This window comes from Vidua chalybeata, chromosome 17, assembly GCF_026979565.1.
Source record: "Vidua chalybeata isolate OUT-0048 chromosome 17, bVidCha1 merged haplotype, whole genome shotgun sequence".
NCBI classification, from domain to species: Eukaryota; Metazoa; Chordata; class Aves; order Passeriformes; family Viduidae; genus Vidua; species Vidua chalybeata.
Window position 1 is genome coordinate 4,371,635 of NC_071546.1, and position 20,361 is coordinate 4,391,995.

Genomic DNA, 20,361 nt, shown 5'->3' on the forward strand with positions numbered 1-20,361 from the left:
AGGAAACCTCCTCCAGAACAAATCCCCTCAAAGCAAACCCCACAGGATTTTGTGCCAGGCACTCAAGTGACCCCACAGATGTGCTCACCTGACACCAGGGGACTGCTCTGGCTACAGGCATCCCTGACAGGTGGGGCAGGAGGTGCCCATTCCTTCAGCCCGAGGATGAGGAGGAGCAGGCTGCTAAAAACCAGGACACAGTTTCACCCTGGGCAAGCAGGCAGCTCCTAACCACAGGGATTTTGACTCGTGACCTTGCAAGCCATGGATCTTTGCCCACCAGCTTGTAATATTTCTTTCCTGTCAAGGCTTGAAATTCTTCACAGGTCAGCCTGGTCCTGGCTCTTTGTGAGTTTAGAGAGGTTTTCCTCTCCAGATCTGCTTCTGGCTTCTGTGTCTGCAGGTGGCCGTGCTGGGAGAGTCCTGAATGTCACAGTGCAGCTTTCACTGCCTTGGGTGACTGCTGGGGCTGGTACTGACTGTTCTGCCTGGAGGGAGTTGGCCTTTGTGCCTGCAGAAGAGCGGGACTGAGTGGCAGCCTGTGATAAGGGTGTGTTGTACAAATACTGGGGATTGATCAAGTAATCCTTTTTCTTCTTTTGGTCTATTTACAAGGCACAAACTGCCACTGGCACCATCCCACGTCTTAATTTTCTTGCAGTGGTGAGGAAACACTTGGAGAGCTTGTTGGTGTGTTGGGAATTCCTTGTGCCAGTTCACTGCCCAGTTTGGTGTGGACTTTCCCAGAGCAGGTGGAGTGATGTTCTCAAGTCACAGCCCCTCCCACCAACCTTTGCAAAGTTTTTTACTGATCTGAAGCTGAAGCATGAAATATTAGTTACTTTTGACTTTTCTTGCTACAGCACTTTTAAATTCAGCTGTACTGGATATATGCACCTTGTTTTTGCATCCTGGTTTATTCTTCAGCTAATCTCTGATATCCTCTCCTGAGCTTCTAGTGAAATCAGCATGAATATCCCAGATCTATTCCTCTGTCTCTTTTAGTCCCTCAGTTCTGCTGCTACTTTTACCTTTCCCTTGGTGTCCCCCCGTGTCCTCTCTTCTCTTACTGATTTCCTTAATCTAATTTTCCTTTTTAAGTCAGACTCTGGTTATTCCACTTGTAAGACGTTTGAGAGCTTTCCCATGACATCAGCACTTTTAAAGCCCTTGAATCCGTTGTTTGTTTGTTTGTTTAACAGAGAATAATCAATGTTAGTGTTCTTACTCATGAATCTTTCTCTATGATATTGTTTCACTACTGACAACTGCCTGGCCTGAACATAATTTCCTTTTCTTGCCTCTTGCTGTTGCCTTCTAGAGAACCCACACCCCACAGCTGGATCACCCCACAGCTCCCCTTGTGCTGCACCACTGATTTCCTCCCACTGTGTCTGCTCAAAACCTGCCCTCACCTACAAGTTTGCCCATTTCCTTCTGTTTCCCTGTCTCTGTTTTACCCACCTTCTTTTCCAGCACCCTCCTGGTGCTTTCTGTGCCTCCCTTGGCTTCAGCTCCTGCTCTGGGTGAGCCCCAGTGCCCGGAGCAGCCCGCATCCACCAGCCATGGCCAACGTCTGCCTTCATTTCTTGTCTCATGACTTGTTCCTCCTCCCCAGCCCTCACTGTGCTGCCAGAGTGCCCATGGGCATTCCCAGAGGTGTTTGGACGTGCAGGCAGGGAGAGGACACCTCTGCAGAGGCTCTTGCTCCTTCGCAGCAGGTTTAAGTAAGGACATGGTCTGCTCGCTCGCCATCAGACAGCAGCTCTGAGCTGGAGTCAGATAAATACACCAGGAGACCTTGAAACACCACCAAAGGAGAACTTTGCCAGGGCACTAAAACTGCAGGGGTTGGAAGCACAAATTGAAGAGGGGAGAGGAAAACACAGCAGCCTCAGCCCTGTGTTGGGCTGCGGCCCAGCTGTGCCCAGCTGTGGGTTGGACAAGCTGGCAGCAGCACTGCACGGTGGAGCAGAGACCACGGGCACACGTGTCCTGCGTGCCTGCAGAGCAGGGCAGGAGTTTTGCTGTCACCTCACTTCTTCACTTTAAACTCCCAGCATGGCCCATGGCAGCTCCTTCTGTGCATCCAAGCCACAGGGACTGCTCAGCGTCCTTCAGCCACTGCAGCTTTCCACCTGTTTGTTTAATCCAGGAGGCTCCTCTGACCACTGAGCAACTTATGTATTATGAAAGCACAAGAGAAAAATCTCCTTCTTAGGCCTGGATGAAATCTTTCCAGCAAATAGTGAGCTTCCTGAAGAAAGGAATTTGAGCAACCAAAGCTATCTGTGAAATTGGATTGAATGCTGGATGAGGAAGAGGAATCTAGGAACTGGGTCTTTGAAACTGCTGGATGCTTTAGTGGTGCTTTCTGTTCAAGTTCACCTTTGAAATGTCTTTTTTTTTCCCTTAACTTAGGTCTCTGCAAAATTTTATTTGTACTGGAAAAAGAAAAAAAAAAAAAACCAAAACAACTTGATGCTGTGAATTTTGACTATATTAGTAAACAAACATTGTATTTCTCTTCTAGCTCCAAATCTTTGCATGGGCAGCTGAAGCAAAGGCTTTGATTTGCCAGCAAAAACGAGGATGATGCAGATGCCTGCGGGCTCTCAGATGAGCTCAGCCTTCCTTCTGCCCTGAAGGTCTCCACCTCCTCCAGTCCCAGGCCCTGCAACATCCTGCTGAGGCTGTAGCTGTCCTTATCTTCCCAGTAACAATGCTGATACCCAAATTTGAACAGAAAAGTCAGGGAGGAGGGGCTGGGAGAGCAATTTTGAGGATATTTTAGGGTTTTTTTAATCTTGTAGCTGTTAAGCTGCATTTCAGCTCTTTACGCTGACTCACTGGTCTGGCGCTGAGCCAGGGTATTTATGAGACTCCCCCTTCATTTCCATACGTGCCTCAGAAAGCAGCTGTGCTTACAACACAATTTCAATAAACAGACAGCTGAATTATGGACTTCAGAGACTGATGCAAAGTTGCTGAGCTCTCCAGTGCCCTGGGCTAAGGCTCTTGCTGCCAGACTCGGGCTTTGGAAAGCCGCCTCCACCCTGCGCAGCCCAGGGCTGCCAAGGTCCTGGCTGCTGATCTAAGTCTATCCCAGAGCTGTAATTAACCTCTAACGTGGCTAAAGCTTTTCCCATTCCATCCATCCTGCACCTATTTCCCTGTGGATCCAGCAAGGAGGAGAACACAGATGCGCTTTCTTCTCATCAGCTTTGTTTTCAGATTTTTGCACATACAGAGGCAGCAATAAGACAAGTTTTACAGTTAAGCCATGTCTCCATGGGTCACTTGCTGACTCCTAAACTGTGTTCTGCCATGCTGCAGTAGTAATAAGTGAATTCTGGACAGAGCTCTCAATCACATGTCAGGGAAATCTCTTACCTTAGTCAGACCTTCACCCTGTGGATGGCTTCTCACGCTCCTGTACAATTGCAAAGATTCAGGTTTATTACCTGTGAGCACTTATCTACACCTTTTCAGGGAGTGACTCACATTTCAAACCTAATGACCTCTCTTGGGCTAGAAGGGTTTCAGTGAAACCCCACAGCTCAGTGTCAGAGCTGCTCCCCGTGGATCTGTTCAGCCTGGGAGGAGGCTCTTTCCCAAGGAGAAATAGAGTCCATGGTGATTAATCCTCCAAACCCTCTGAAACCCATTTCACCCTGGAAAAGGCAACTGATCCCAGACACAATATCTGACAGCAGCATGAGGAATCTGCTCCGCTCTGCTCCCAGTGGGTGAGTGTGGGCTCCCCAGTGCCACTCCCTGGCCCAGGAGGCTTCTTGGCTTCTCTCCCAGTTCCAGTGACTGGTTTGACTCCTGGCAAGGGCTCTTATCTGCCTATAAAATTGGCATATGGCACACTTCAGGAATGGCATTTGGTTTAAAGCGATGTTACACTGCACTGGGAGGATTTTGGTTCCTCCTAAAAAGTTCTCTGGGACCCCATCCCTCACACCAAATCACTCTGTGGCAAATAGGAACCTGCTGCCGGGCTCACATTTTTATGATCAACACCCTGGCAAAACAGTTTCTCTTCACATATCCACCTTCCAGCCTCAGTGGGGGCAGCAGCATCCCTCACCTTGTGCTAAGCCAAAAGTCGGGGTAAAGCTTATCCATAGGCAGCTAGACAGGCAGGGGCGCGACCTTACACCGAAATTCAAAGGGTTTTCTTTAAAAAAAATATTTATTTATTTATCCTAATTACCCCTCCCGGAGACAGAACCAGCCCCGCTCGCCCCATGCGGACGAGCCCTCGCTCCCCAGATGCCGCTCCCGCAGCATCCCCGGGGATGCTCCGCGCCTTCACCTGCGGGGCGGGCGCCGCTCCCCGCCCGCCTCCGGCCCCGGCCCCTCCTCGGGGCGGAGCTGCGGCCGCAACCGGGGCCGGAGGCGGGCGGGGACCGGGTCTGCGCGGCGCCGCTGCCTCCCTCCGCTTCCCTCCGCTTCCCTCCGCCTGCTCGGCTGCGGGAGCGCGGGGCCGGGCCCGCTGCGCGGAGCTCCGCGGTGAGTGCGGGGCCGGGGCCGTGCGGGGGGCGAGCAGCGGGGGCTGGGGCTGGCCCGGCTCGGCTCGGTCCGGCCCGGGGGATGCTGCGGGGGTGCCGCGGTCCTGCCGCGCCGCGGGCGGGCGCGGTCCCCGCCGCGGTCCCCGCGGAGTTTGGGTAACTCCAGCCCCGGAGCGGGCTGTGCAGGCGCTGCCCTCCCCGGGCAGCCCGGCGACCTTCCCGTGGCACATGGATGAGGACGCGGCTCGCCCTCGCGGGGCGGTTCTGGCTCGCTCGGTTGAAGCGCCGCTCGCGGCGCGGGTCGCGGCGCGCTGTGGATGTGCGTGCTCCGGGCCGTTCGTGGGTGGGTTTTGCTCGGTGCACGGAGAATTCCTCTCCCTTCTGGCACGAAGGGGGTGTGGTAGAAATTTACTCGAGGTAGCACAAATACGAGCAACCGTAATTACTGAAATGGCATCGGGGTTGCAAGTGCCGGTTTCAGGTGAGGTGAAGGGCTTTTGGGGACAGTCTCCTTCAGGCTATGACAGACCGGGGGAACTTCAGCCTGAACTTCAGCCCCTTCTCCAGCTCCAGGGCCTGAGGTAGCAGTGGTGGTAGAGATGCTTTTTTGCCTGACGAGCTTCCAATTTCTGGTTTATTTCTCTGCTTGCTTATCGCTAAAAGATCTGTTCTGCACGGTGAAAACCAGTGGAGGAGGAGAAGGAAGATACTTCAAGCTGCAGTAGGGTAATAGTTGGAAAAGTAGCTTTTTTCAGATTGTCAGAGAAAGGAGAGGATTCACATACCTGGGGAAAAAAAAACCAAAACAAACTCAAACCCAGCTCTGAGCCCTCCTGTTCCCTAACAAACCCTCAGGGAACCTCGGGAGCAGCGGCTGCCTGGGCTGCCCTCGCTGCCACCTTGACCCAGCCTCCCTTGACCCGCTGTCCTGAGCCCTGCCATTACTGTTAAGTGGTTTTTCGCAGATGGAAGGGCCAAGTGCTGTTATGGCAGAAAGCAGAAGGGTTTTTTCTGGCTGGAACAGAACTTAGTCAGGAGGTAGATTGTGTTGTGAAAGATGTAATGTATTAAACCCTGATAGTGAAGAATACTTTTTTCATTCATGTTTTTTCCTTCCTTTCCTTCTCAATGCTACGAGTTGGATAAAAAACTGTAGATGATATAAAAATACTCTTATTACAGTATTTTCATGGGTTTTTCTTTATGTCCTGAGATCTCTTCTGAGGCTGGAATTTAAATTTAAAAAAAAGTTAATTTTCCCTCTGACTGGAAAACATAAGTGACTATTTCATAAGAAAAATAAGGTTTAAAGTGTTGAACTTCAGATATGTGTGATGGATGTGATGCAATGCTGAGATATCACATCTTCTTTTTGCCATCAAGATCACGTGTCCAGGATGTGCATTTCTAACAATGTCTTCTTGTTGAGTCAGTTGTTGCAGGAAAAATGACTCTGTGTAAATGTGCTGGTACCAATTGTACCAGCTCCTCGGTGCTTCTGCATCGCTTCTGCAGTCACTTTGTTGGAACCTTATTTTCCCTTGGTTTAATAATTTATAAAATGCCTGTTGCCTCTAGGCACATTTCATCCAGCAAGAAGAAAAACATCAACCAGTGTTTACTGGTTACGGAGCCTGAGGTTGACAAATAATGAAGCTTTTGTGGATGAGGGGGTGTCTCATTTTTATATTCTATAAACTCACAAAAATGCAGGATTTGTGCTGAAAGTCTTGTTGGTTATTACTTGGTTCTTTCCCCCATCCTTTAAAAGGATGAAACTTGCTTGCTGGTGACAAAGTGGGTTTTAACTGTGACCTTCCTTACCTTAATTTTGGGTCTTCTCCTTTTTCCTTTTACTTGAGTCTGATTTAAGTGTAGCAGCTCTTAAGTATTTAACAACTGTCAAGTAAGATGGCAAAATCAGATCCTACATCTTCACCAGCTGAGCTGCTTTGGCTGAAAGAGATCAACCTCTTTTTGGGCAATAAATTGCTCTCTCAAATCCTCTGCCAGATACTTATGAGCCACTATCATTAACTGCATTTTGAATCACTCATTGAGCTGGAGGGGGGAAATTGGCCTGCAGTTCATCTCATCTCCTTTGAAACTGCTAAATGATGATTCAGTGACCTCAGTGGGCAAATTATATCAGCAACTAATTGGCCTAAGAAGAAAAACTTGCCTGATACCAAATAAACTGGCTGCTGCTGTTCATTACCTTGAAGAAGATGCTCCAGGTGAAACCTCCAGTTTCAAAGGGTGACAGGGTTTTGTTGTGGCACTGGCAAGGGGACACATTGAGCACCTTCTTTTGGCCATACCTGGGTGTGGTGTCCACTTCACCTCCAGCAGGTTTTGAAGGTATTGTCCTTTGAAGGATAAAAATCTTAACACTTCAAGCTTGCCTTCCCCTGTGGATAGCCCTCTCCTCTTCCTCCTCAGAGGAAGAGGACCTCCTCAGACCTGCTCACTGGGGTGTGGTGTTTTTGGAGGACTTGGCTCTGGGGGGATCCCAGCAGAGCTGAATTTAGGAAGGAAGGCAAAGCATAATGCAGGGGCCCCACTCATCACCCTGTCATTCCCATGCCTGCTTTGGCAAAGCCCTTTCCAGGAGCCATGTGCCACTTCCCAAAGATGCCTGGCAACTTCCTGGCCCGATGCTGGGGACATGGGTCGGGGTTAACCCCTTGTGGGCAGTGAAACGTGCTGGGTGGCTGCCTGGGGAGAGGAGAGCAGGGTGCTGAGCTCTGCCAGTGCCACGGTCAGCCTGACCTCGCTGCTTGTTCTAAACAGTTCAGGGCCAGTGGCTTCTCTGCAGGGAGAGCTGGAATTGCAGGTGAGTGCCAGGGTAGAAGCATCCAGGTGTGGCCTGTTCAGCTTTCCTTGCTTAAGCAGCTGCAGGAATGAGCTGGGATGTGTGAAAGGGGTCAGCTGCTGGCAAGGCTGTTAGTCGACTTACACCACCTCCTAGGATGGTCTTGCCAGCTGGCTCATCCTTTAGGGAAGTTTCAAGAGGCTTATCACAATCTTACTAGAAATCTGTCGTCTTCTATTAATCTGCTTGTCTCTCCTTGTCGCCTTCCCGAGCGCTCCCGTGCACATTCACCTCCACAGCCCCGCTCTGCTGCTGGCCCACACCAGCTCTGGGGCTTGCCAGAGCCTTGTTTAGGGCATGCACAGTTGTGGACTGTCACTTTTTACCATCCAACATGTTTTTTTTTTTATATATAGAGAGATACTATATTTTTAAAGGTTTTCTTTGAAGGTGGCGCTCCTGAAAGGACAGTGGAGCCCAGCTGCTTTGCTGGCTGGATGGTACCAGCAGCAAGCTGAGTCCAGCTCTGATTAAGGCAAAGCCCACTCCTAGGTCAGGTCCTGCTCAGTGTGCAGCACGGGGTGCTTGGCCAGGGCAGCAGCACCAGGGGCAGGTAGTGGTGGGTGGGAATCACCTGCACCTCGCCCCTGAAATCAGGACAGTTCCCACTTTGCTGGGCAGTGCAGGGCTTGGCTTGAGCAAAGAGCAGCAGGAAAGCTGTCAGACTTTGGGAGGTGAGAGGAATGAATGCAACACCCCGGGTCTCACGGCAGTGGGCAAGGGTTTGTCAGTGAAGCGGCTGACACGGGACTGAGTCAGAACTCGGCACTGCTGTCTGGGACAAACGACACCTGCAGAGTGATGTGGCTCTTCCTGACAGAGCTTCTTGCAGCGCTCAGAAGTGTGTCAGCACTGGGGTTAACAGCCACATAGGCACTGAGGAAAAAGAATGAATAGCTTGAGGAAAGCTAAGCCTTAATACCCAAACAAAGCAAAAAAAATGGTGTATCGTTTGACGGCGATTAAGTGAGCTCTGAGATCTCTGGCTCTAGAGGCCCAGCCAGGAAATACACAGCCTTTGACAAAGGTGGCTTGGCTGCCCCTGCTTCCAGAGACAGCATCCATGTGCTGATGCAGGTGCTGAGCTGCCGGAGCCGCCCATCTGCCTCTCCCCTTGACTTTCACAGGGATGCTCTTTCTCCTGCACAACACATTGTTTGCTCTCCTTGAATGTTGCTAGCTGGCAGGGAAAGAGATCAGTCTGTTTTTTTCCAGAATAGTCAGCTGATTTCATCCCATGGGAAGTGGTTGAAAAGCATGAGACAGGTGGGTTGGCGTTCCTGCTTTGTAGCCCTCCATAATTCCAGCAGGAGAAGGATAACCCGGAGAAGTGCAGTTGCTGGGTACATTTCCGTGTTTGCATTTGAAAGAGCTTGATAGGCTGTGATTAACGGGGCTAAATGGACGCTTGATAAATGGTAAATTCAAAGGAACCTCAAACAAAAATGGCTTTACAAGGAGGCCTTGGGGTGCGTGTAAAGGGCAGGCTGTGGGTCTGCTGTAGTGCTGTTTGGTTACAGTGGGCAGAGAGCACTGCAGGCTCTGTTCCCTGCCTTGTGTGTCCCGTGCACCTGCTGAGGGACAGCCCTGTGGCTGTGCAGACACTCCTGCAGGTGGTTGTTTTTTTCCTGGTTAAAGTTAATATGATGTTCCCAAATTGAGAGTACCACATCTGCATCCCAGAGCCCCCCGTGTCCCCACAGCCAGGCTCCAATTAAGGATGCTCTAAAAGCAGCAGGCCAGCTACCATGGCCTTGCAGATGAGAACCATTGGCCTAATCTATTTTTACAGTGAATTAAACTAGAAAAAGGTACTGCCACTCTAGAATAAGAAGCCACCTGGGGAGTTAACCCAGAATAGTTGTTCTGCTTTGAATTCACGCCCTATCTCACTTCAAAATAACTTTCCTTCCATATATGCAGGCCCTGTAAATGCAAAATACAGGGCATGACTTAAGCAGGATCCCCAACAGAGCCAGGAAAACACCATATTTTTCCTGAGGTCTTCTCTGCATCCACACACACTCCTTAACTCAGGCATCCTTCTCTGTCATGATGTTTCATGCTCAGTGCCTTGCAGAGCTCTGTGCTCCTTTCCCACCACAGCTCTGTGCTTTGCTCCAACACCCTGACTGCCAGCTCCCACAGCCACCTCTGCTGTCCTCCCCTGTCCCCATCCAGCTCCTGAGCAGGTCACACACAGTGAAATGAGCATCCCGAGTGCTCAGTCCCTGTCAGGATTGTGCAAAGAGCTTTTCTCAGGCTCGCCACCTTTCTCAGTGAGTCAGTGTGAGCAGCAGCTAAGAGGCAGCATCGGGTGGTTTTTTGGAGCTGGGGCTGATAACTTGGGCTGGCCAGAGGTGCCAGGTGTAAATTATTTGGAGTGGCCAAAGGTTTTGCTCTGGTGCTGCTCTGGTCTTGTGTCCATCAGGAGGAGCAGTGGGGATGTTGGCCTGATGGTTTGAGATGTGCAGGGACATCCTCTGGCTTTGTCAAGCTCAAGTTAAATGTATGTAATTTTAACATCTGATTCTTCGGGGCCTGACTCATGCTTTCTTGGCCTGAATGATTCATAGCTCTTGAACTCCATTGCTAAATTCATTATGCAACAATTACAGGGTTGGAAATGCCACCCTAAGTGCACACAAACAAGCTGGCAGCAACTCCCCCCTCCTTTTCTCTCACCCTGAGTTGCCAAGAGACCTTCCTTGTGAGTTTGCTCTTGTCCCTGCTTGGTAGGTGAGGCTTTGCTATATCTTGATGCTCTGCCCTTGAGCAGGGAGGGGCAGGAGTTGCAGGCTGGTGTTTCTGGAAGAGGAGAGAGGACAGCCTAGAAGGGAAGGATGGAGATGCACAGCTTCATTCATCAGGACCAGTTGCCTTAATTTTATCCCAGCTGCTCCATATGATGTTATGGCATCCTTAATGATCCATATGGGAAAACCCCAAGTATGAGGCATTGCTCTAATCACCATGTGGTGATTTTGGAGTTTGGCAGCATTTCATGGGCACAGATTCTGCTTGATGACTGGCACAGCAGCTCAAATACCCCTCCAAGGAGAAAGACCAGGGAAGGAAAGAGGGCCCTGTGCTGGCTGTGAGGTATCCAGTAATATCTCCATTTTCTCTCCTTGGCGGGGCTAAGCTGAGATTTAAGGATTTGTGTAGGACTTGGCTTTTTACTAGTGAGGTCTCGAGCAAGAGTTCATCTGGTATGTGAAGTTAAGTGGGTTTTGTACTGGGTGGGCTTTGCTTAACCCCCCCAAAGCAGTGGGTGGGAGCAGGGCTGTAGCTGTCAGCGGGATGCAGAAGGGTCATCCCCACCATCTGCTCATCTGAAATCTGATCAGATTTCAGGCTTTAAGGTGCCCCTGTTACCTGAATTTGACTTCTGCACTGGTTTTTCTGCCATCCAAATAACATTTCTTCTCAGAACAAACATGCAAGTGAGGTACCTATCAAATGGCAGGGTTGGCACCTCTGCCCAGGCAGTTGTCCCTAAGAGCAGCCATTCTTCCCAGCTGAGGCCTTAAATCTTGATTTGGGAAGAGTCTCTCCTGGACAGGTCTGACTGTTTGCACATTGGGACACAGAAGAATGGCTGAATGTTGGGCTCATCAATGGCTGAGGTTTTCCGGGGTTTTCCTTGGTCCTTCTTGGCCTGTGGCAGCAGAGCCCTTGTGCTGGTAATCCCAGAAATGGCAGAAGCAAAATAAGAACTGGACTGGTGAGGAGGAGAGCTGTACCAGCAATTCTGGTTCCATGCTCACAAGTCAAGTCAATCTAAAGTATACAAAATCCTATTTTCAAACGGGTAAGTGGTAAATATTTGATTAAACTAGATGTCAGAGCAATTGTATTGTCAGAGCAGCAAGTCAAGCCAACAACCACCCTGACCATGGCCAAGAGGAGATGCAGAAAACACAGAAAGTAGGGCACGCATGGTGACGTGCGGGTTGATAGCTGCGCCTAAAAATAAGGTTCTTCAGAAATAAAAAAACTGCCTTGCAAGCAAGGCAGTGGCAAGCTGCTCCCAGAGTCTTGATTTCAGACTGAAACAGGCGATGTTGGCACTGCAGAGAGCTGTGCTAACGTTTTGTTAGCATTCTGCTAGCAAAACATTTCGTTTCAGTCTCATGGCTTGCATGTGAGATAAGGCGAGTTCCTCTGGAGTGGGGCGGGCAGAGGTGGAAGTGAGAGGCGGTGCTGCTTTTCCCGTGCAGGCTTTCTGCTCATCTGCATCTTAAGGAGCCTTTGTCCTCTTCAAATATTGTGGTTTCACTTTCTAGAAGATGCTCTTGTAATATTCCTGCAGGCTTCCAGGGAAAACAGCCTGGGTTGCCCTGGCTGATGCTGATCGTGGGTGCTGCTGTGAGTGGGCTGGCCCTGGTACCCTATAGCAGCTATAGGGTGCTGTAGGAGGCCTGACCAGGTCTGTGAGTGTTGGATCAGCAGCCTCAGGGACCCCTTCTTGCATGCTGGGGGCTAACCTTGACCTGCAGAATGTGGGGGAACTGGAGGATGAATTTTTTGGTGACATGTGCGTGGTTTAGCAGGTCAAGAAGTCATCATGGAGTTCACCAAGGTATAAGGGCTAAACCCTAGACAACAAATCCAGATGTTTGAGCTGTCTGGAACAAAGCATCCCACGCTATCACATGGATAAACAATTTTTCCCAAAGTCTCACCTCTTTAGTCTCCCAGCAGAGGCTGTGGGCACCCCGCTGGTCCCTGCACAGCAGAGGCAGGAGAGTAGCACTACCCTGAGCAGCTGTACGGGCTCCCTGATGGATGCAGGATGGGTCAGAGGGCGTCTTTTTATGTTATTTTATTAAGACCTTTTGAGGATTATTGGAATTGTTGTAGATACGCTCAATAATGTCCATAAGCTTTAGAGTTGAAAGCATTTTGTTAGCAGTAATTAAATACAACCGCTGTTTAAAATGGATGGATCAGATGGTTGGGAAGAGAATCCTCTCATAAATCTCCCACAAAATCAATATTCCTGCTGTCAGGTGTGTAGCAAACACTTTTAAATTCTGCCAATCAATGGCTTTGTCACCGTGGTGCCACAGAGCTGACAGCATCACACCTTTGCCTTGGAAAGGGGCCAGCAAGGCAGGACTTTCTTTTGGTGGCAGAACCCCCAGAAAAATCAATAAAAATTGAGGAATGCAGTCCCACTGGATGGTAACTCCCTGTCAGGAGGCACAGCCCTGGGGGTGCACATCTGCATGGGGGCAGGTGGGATGCCCAGAGTGGGAATTCCCAGGGAAAGGCACATCCCTGTCCACAGCTGGGAGCCTGCAAGAGCCCCTGATGCTGGCACATCCCACTGGCACGGCCTGAGGTGCCCAGGAGCTGCAAATGGAAAGTCCAGGCACTTATCTAGCTTGTTGCTGTGCCAGAACAGGGCTGTTCCTAGGATTATTTTTTTTTCCCCAGTGGGCCAAAATATGTGTAAATGGCTTTAAACAATGGAAGGATTTCTGTTAAAAAGAGTGGGGTGCGGGTGCGAATAGGGTTGTAATTTATATCTTGAGGAAAGGGTGTGGGCTCTTCCAGTGGTGTTTTTGAGATTCTGTTGGAAATTAACTTGGGGTTTGTTTTTTTTTTTTTTTCCCCGTTTTCCCCATATCTTACTTTAAAGCCTGTTTTGAGGGAAAGTTGTTTTCCAAATTACAGATCTCTCAATGTGTAGCTGAAAATGTCAGGAAGAGGGATGCAGTTTTGGAAGCCTCCACACATCTGTCTGTGGCAGGGTTGATAAAAAATGGAAGCTCTAACCAGAAAAACAAATAAAAAGAGGTAATATCACTGTCACAGATGGGTCGGGCTGCTTTCCCTGCAGGTGTCTGCATTTCAACCCCCACTCCCATATAATGTGCTGTGGAAAAAATAAATTGAGAGCCCAATCGGAGACTTATGCCCTCAATTAATTTTTGTTCCACATAATCGGAGCTGCTGCATGCCTTTCCTTCAATATTTAACTGCCTGGCTCAGGGGATGGGGCTGCTCTCGTGCGAGGGAAGTTGGGATTCGTTTCATGTTTGCACAGAAATCCCATTCTGATCCCTCTTTCTTTGCCGAAGGGCAGGGATCCTGCTGCTCCTCTGATGCCGGAGATAAATTTTTGTTCGCAGACACTTCTCTGCTAAGGGGAGCAAAGGGGAGAGGGGAGTGGTGTGTGCTGGATTCTTGAAGGAGTAAAATTGCCTTGTCTCCAAGCATCATCTTCCCCGGAGCCGTCTGTGCTGTCTGGGGCACAGTCAGAGGGGAGAGCTCTGCTCCTGGATCCGTGTGCTCAGCCCTCAGCTCAGGGAAAAAGGCAAGCAGGACAATTAGTGAGCGAGTGCTGTCTGCAGCTTCACAGCCGCCAGTGAGGTTTCTCTATGGCACTGAGTTACAGGGGAATGCCTTGTTCTGGTGTCGTTTGAAACTGAGCCCTGAACTTGCTTTCTGATTTTTAACTCGACTCGAAATCGCCGTTAGGATTCTCAAGTTGAAGCTGGCAGAAATGCCCCCCTCCCTTCTCCTTGTGGAATTTCATAGCCAAGAGCCCAGGGTGTCTGTTTTTACTGATTCACTGATCGACCTGAAAGCAGAGGGGAACCCAAGGTGTCCCCTTTGGGAGGTACAAGGGGGCTGAGCAGTTTTTACAGCTCCAGTGCATCCTTCAAGTTGTTCCCAGTGCCTGGACTAGAGCTACACCTCAAACTGGGGCTGGAACAGCCCATGGATGTGGAGGAAGAGCCAGTGAGAGCAGAGCTTAGCTGGTGAGGAAGGTGATAGGGAATAAAAATAGAGGGGAGAAGAAACCCCCAACTGTTAGTGAGTGGGAAAGCCATCCACATGGAGTTTTAGTTTTGAAAATATCCCCAGGCAAGGGCAGCTTAATGCAGAAAGGTGTGTGAGAAATGGTGCTCACTTTCAAAACATTTAAAATGTTTATTGAAAGCTTATCAAAAACACAACAAAAGACTGAATAGAGAAAATATTACAGTGCCGGGAGCAAAGGATTTTTCCCCTCTGTGTGCTCATCCACGCAGTGGATGTTTTGCCTTTTAACCCTTTAGCCCCTCCCAAAGTTGTGTCCATCGGCTCCTTCTTTGCTGTCCAGTGGTGGAGATCACTTTCTTACACCTTGATGGGAGGTCAGGTGCTGCCATGGTAACGAGCCAACCCTCCCAAATGTCCCAAACCCAGGGCAACCCCTGAAAACAATGCAAGGGAGGGGTGAAACACATCTATAAATCTCTAAAAAACTTCTCTTAACATACACATAATATCTGCCCTTTAATTGTGAGAGTCAGCCATCGCACTGCTCATCTGCCACAGGTGGCAGCTCTGAAGGGCTGTGCTGGAGCAGAAACAGAAAGGTGCATTTGCTCTGCAGAGCTTTTAGAGGAAGGTTTTTAGAACGCCTCCAGGTCCTGCTGCCTTGCGTTGGAACGGGGCTCCAGGAGCTGCTCTGCACAGGAGCCACGTGGAGGGAAGTGAGATCTGAGCTGGTTTAGCTTTAATGCTCTGGCGTGCTCCTAAATCCTGGGTGTGAGCTGTGCTCAAAGCCCTTCCCTGCTGTGCCTGCTGAACCCCCAGACAGAGCTCTCCAGCCCCTGTCGGGGCACCACCACCAGCTTTGGGTTACTCCTCACTGCACACTGATCTGGGGGAGGACTGCTTGGCACAGAACGGGTTTTTAATTTTTTTTTACATTTTTTTAAGGAGGCCCACGTTGAAATATTGATAGGGAAAAGAATGTATATTGTGCTGTGTTGGGTGTTTACAGGAAATATATAGTGAAAATACTGAGGGGCTTTCCTCAAACAACTGCCAGTATTGTTAGGAGTGGAACAGTTGGGAGGAGAAATGAAAGAGGCACTTAAAATTTTCTTTTGCCAGTGTTGGCTCCAAAGAGATTTTTTTTACTTTCTGCTTCACTTTTTTTTTCTTCTTGCTTGTATTTTATTCCCTCTGCTGGGAAGGAGCTCATTGAAGACAGAGAGATTATCTGGAATTAGAGATAAAGCAGCCAAATGAAAATCTTCTTAATTCTCTGGAGCAGAATTTGGCTTGAAATTTTGAGCTTTCCATCAAGCTAGAAAATATTTTACAAGGAGGAACCTTCACCACATTTGCAGCAGGCAGCAATGAAAGTTCCTTTGCTGCAGATGGTAAAACAGTAGCTTCACTTTAAGAAGGTAATTGGGGCACAGATTAAGTTACTTACTTTGCATACAAGAAACGTGTGGGAAAGCCAAGAATCTCTCCTGAAACTCCCAATTTCTGACGAGATCTCTTACCCAGAATATTTCTGTACCTGCTCTTTCCCACCAGCACTTCAGGGCAGATGTAGGAGTTGTGTTCCCTAAGGGGTCCTGGCTGAAATATATATATATTTATATATATATATATATATTTTTTTTTTTAAGTGATGTTTCCTGCCACTTTCCCTGTCATTCCCTCAGGAGGAACCATTCTTCTGGTAGTGCTGAACATCTGCTGCTTACAGTGTAGCTGAAGCCCCAGGTTGGGGAAGGAGCTGTTTACTTCTAAGATACCAGTGAAGTTAAATCAAGCAGCAACAACTTTCATAATTTTCACTCCTCTGTGGGGCTCACAGCACAACACAGAGAGAATCACACGGTGTGCAAGAAGAATTTGCCACCAGAAGCAATAGCCAGAGCTCCCAGAGCAGCACTGAGGGACCAGTAGGTTTGGCACCTTGTGGCAGGAGCACAGGACTAGAAATAACAGTCCTGAGGTGGTGATACAGCTCTTGCAGTGACTTTGCTGCCCAGAGAGATGCCAGTGACTTTGATATGTGTTCATCTGCTCACCTGTGGATGCTCTTGAGCTCTGGAGAAGGGTTTGGTGCAGATTATTGAGGGCACTGGCTGAGGTGTGTGTCCAGCTGTGGTTTGATGTGCTGCCTTGGGCTGTGGGCAGGTTTCTGCCTTCAGCCGTGCCACCAGCCCTCATGTCCAGAGCAGACTGTGGTCAGTGCCCACCTGTGTCATGCTCCATGCACAGAGACCCGGACAAGGGAGATGGTACAACCCACCTGGCAGGGTGATACTGGAGAAATAAAAATTTAGGCTTCAGGAAAAAAGGAAACCCTTCAGGAGGCTGGAAATGCTGCTCTGTAGGAAAAGGGACTGTGTCCTGTGGCACTGCAGGTGAAAATGAGTGTTTTGGGACTGTGATTCTGTGGAGGAATAGCTCTTGTGATTTGAAGTCCCTTTCCCAGTTTGCCATGTGGTCACTGTTGGTGTCCACCTCTGTGTGTCTTTGTTTGAAAACCCAGTGGCCAGGTCCCCTGTTGTAGGTGTGTGAGGCTGTGACAGGTGGGGCTCAGTGCAGTGTCCTTATTGATGGTGCTCTAATGAAATGTTTGCCCAAAAGGCAAGAAGTGACACAGGCAGTTTTTAAAAATCAGTTTTAGGCTGTGATGGTCTAAGCATGAATGACCCTCTTGATTTGATGCACTCTACCAATGAAACAAATAAACCACACAAACCCCCAGAGCTCCTGTGCAGCACAGGGCTCCCTGCTCCCATCAGCAGAGAGAGTGCTTGGTTTCCCATCTTCCTGGAGGTGCTGCAGGTGAGAGCAGCTCACGTGTGTGTGGTGGGGAGTGCCTTGGCAGAGCTGCTGGTGGGTACGTGCTCTGTGGGACATGGCTTAGGAAATGACCTGGAGGCTTTCCCCTGGGAAGGCTGGGAGGGGAACGCTGCTGCCCTTCCCACCCAGGCTGGGCTGCGGGAAGGAAGGAAAGGACCTGAGCTCCTTGTGTGTGCTCAGCCCCAGGGCACATCCCCTGAGCCCACCTTGTCCTCCCTGGGGATGGCTGGACTCCTGTGCCTGCCTTTCCCTGCTGTTCCTGCCTGACCCTTGGGCTGTCTCCTCCTTTTCTCAGTGGCTTTCTGGCTGGCTGTGTTTATCTTTTGGGCTCAAGTGAGCTCGTGTCTCAGTGGGGACCAAGGGGTGAAGAGCTGCTCTGCTGCTTCCTCCAGACCCTGGGAAGATCCTGGCCAGCAGCAGGAGCACCCATGCAGAACATGCATTTTTGGCTGGTCTGTGTCCCCAGACACTGGGGACAGTGCTGAAGGTGATGCCCAAAGGAAAACCTGTGAATTCTTCATTGGTGCCTGCTGCCAGAGGATGGGTTCAGCAGAAAGGCTGCAGTGGGCTGGTCACTTTGCATTTCATGGGACAGGAACACACAGATTGGCCTTGGCCCTTGCAGGGAGCAGAAAAGGTGAATTTGGCAGCTGCTCACCTTCCATGGTGCAGGTGTTGGTGTTAGTGAAATAAATCAATCAGGCACCACCTCCTCTGCTGACTGCTTATGCCCTCAGATCCCTGCTGTAGGCTTTGGTGCTTGGTTTCCAATTCCAGTGGAGAGATTAGCTTGGTGTGGGGAGGAGAGGGCTATTTCTGTCTGTTCATGCCACTGACTTTTCTTTGTGCTGCAGACACCTCACCTGATCATCCAGGCCCAGTCCTGCAGGTGTCTCACCACAAGCAATCCAGTGGCTGGAAACGATCCCCTCAGCTTCAGAAGTGGCTACTCTGGGCCTTCCTCTTTTCCCTTTGCTTGAAAGCTTTAGAGAATCTCCAGCCTTTCACTTCAAAGTGTACCATTCAAGGGCTGCTCTTCCATCGTTTGTGGGATTTTTTTTTTTTTTTTAAGTAGAATAAAACTGAAATCAGTTGATGACACTTAAGTGAAGGAGTTCTGTGAGTGTTTGTGTTCTGCATCAATGTCATGCTGTGCTCTAACTGCTGCCTTGGGAAGATGTGACAGAGGATTTGCAGGTCTCAGCTCCAGCTTCATCATCAGATGGGGAGAAGAAGAGCCTCTCCAGCCTCACTCAGCAGCATGGCTGCTTTAACAGACCCAGCTCCAGCCTCAGCAGTCTTATGGCAAACTGTCTGCAAGTTGAATGCTTAGTAGGAAGGTCAGGGGGCAGCTCTGAGTGTGTGCTGGTGGAAGAAATGAGTACCTCTGGTTTTTCACCTATGAGGGATGCAGGTACCAACCTCAAAGAGTGAAATGGGAAGGAGTGTGTGTGTGTGAGGTGCCTTCAGACAGGGTTGGTGGCACAAGCTGCAACCCCTGAGTCAGTAAAGTCCCACTTCACTTGTACAGGCAGTGAGTAACCTGGCCTTGAGAGTCCTTTTGGGCTTAATCAGGTGACACAAACGACACAGGAAATGCAAATTTACAAAAAAGCCCCACGGTGGTGTTGGCCAACACTTGTGTGCCCTTTGCAGGAGCCAGTCTTTGGTCAGAGTGAGCCTTTCCCTGCTGCAGTACCAGGAGGAGGGGGATGGCACCAGTGCCTTGCCTTCCTTTTGGCCCCTGAAGTGGTCCCCATTGTCCCTGCAGGACCAGGGGCTGTGTGTGTGTGGCAGGATGTGCTCAGCCTGGTGGCACCAGTTCTGCTGAGCTCAGGGAAACTGCTCAGCTCGGCCCAGCAGGAGGAATGGTGCTTTTTTTCTGCCCCCTCTGCTTCTTTAAATAAAATGGAAACCAAAATGCGATGCCTTGCAAGCCACAGACACCCACACAGCCACTTCTGTGTCACTGTGCAGGTAAGCAAATGCTGGGGCCTGAACCTGTGCTCTAGTTAACCTGTTTGTGCCATGAGTCAATGTGCCATTTCTTTGGTACAGGGAAGGAACCAGGTCACAGGAAAACAGGCAGCCAGAGCTGTGGGGACAGAGTCTTTTTTGGGGCTCTGGGGTCTGTGAGAGTGATAGGGAATTATGTCTGGGAGAAGTTGAGCTGTGTCCACTTCAGGAAGAGCTCTCAGGGTGACCTTTTAGCTCCTCTAGAGGTTCATTTTCTGGTTGGATTGAGGACATGCTGGCATTTGGTACTTCCAGGCATGTCTTGATGTCTGTGGATCCCCCCTCTCCATTTCACTCCCCTTTGCAGACGACCTGAATCTCCCATTTCTTCTGTTGTGAGAGCAGAGGAGCTGCTGGAGGATGAGGTGCACGCAGGAAAGCTGAAACATGGGCCAGCCCAGCCACACTTGTCTTTTACTACTTATAAATTGCACTTTCCAAGGTGACGTCCTAAACCCAAAGAGAAAACTTCCAGCCTATCTTGTGAAATGCTGAAATAAAGTTTCCTGCTTTAATAATCCTGCAGAATTAGGTCCTAGTTTCTACTCCAGGTATGTTTTGGAAAATATTTGTTCATCTTTGAGCAAACAATGGCAGAAGTGGCCTGGAGAAGGAGCAAGGTGGGAGTGCCTGTTCGGTATTCCGGGAGGCATTTCCTGCCCTTATCTCCCCTCCTTCGAGGTATTGTAACTGGGGCTTCAGATCTGCAGCCTGTGCTGCTGCAGCACAGACTGAGATTGCCAACAAAGATACTTCCCAGGAATGCTTGCCAGGGGCAGGAGCTGAGTTCACCAGAGGTGCTGAAGAGCTTTCCAGCTGAGCGCCTGCGCTCGGGAAATGCGTCTGTCCCAAAAGAAAAGCTTCTTGGGAAGTGCATTCATGCATTTTCTGTGGGGTTTCTGGGGACTGTGGTGAGTCCCAGCCCGTGGGGGCTGTGGGCAGGGGTCAGGGACAGCTGTGAGTGGCTTTGTGCTGTGGAGGAGCCATGGCACCCTTCCCTTGCTTTCTAGCGCCGTGCTAAAGCCACAAGTTGGTATTTTCCACCTCTAGCAAGCAAATTAAATTTGAATTTTGATTTAGTAGCTCCCTTACGAAAACTTTGCAAGGTTTTGGGTTTGTTCCTGTGTGGAATTAAAGCATTTTCCGGCACTCTTAAGTTCTGACAGGATTAAAGAGTTTTTTCTTTTTTTTTCTGTTCAGGTCTATCCTGAAGTCTTCAAAATAAGGTTTACAGGTGCTGCTGAAGCTGTCCTTGGCCATTTGCTAGATAAAGCAGCTGCCTGGACCTGTCTGTGTGCTCTGGCCGAGTTTGTTTGTTTTCAGTTC

General features: G+C 49.7%; 1 protein-coding gene across 1 annotated transcript in view; it reads left to right on the forward strand.

Moving 5' to 3' along the window:
- The first annotated feature begins 4,455 nt into the window (after positions 1-4,455).
- PPP1R16B (protein phosphatase 1 regulatory subunit 16B) overlaps positions 4,456-20,361 on the forward strand; it is a 54,938-nt gene continuing 39,032 nt past the window's right edge. Inside the window, exon 1 of the mRNA XM_053958563.1 lies at positions 4,456-4,521. The gene's annotated coding sequence lies outside the window, so the exon portion shown is untranslated. The remainder of the gene's footprint in view (positions 4,522-20,361) is intronic.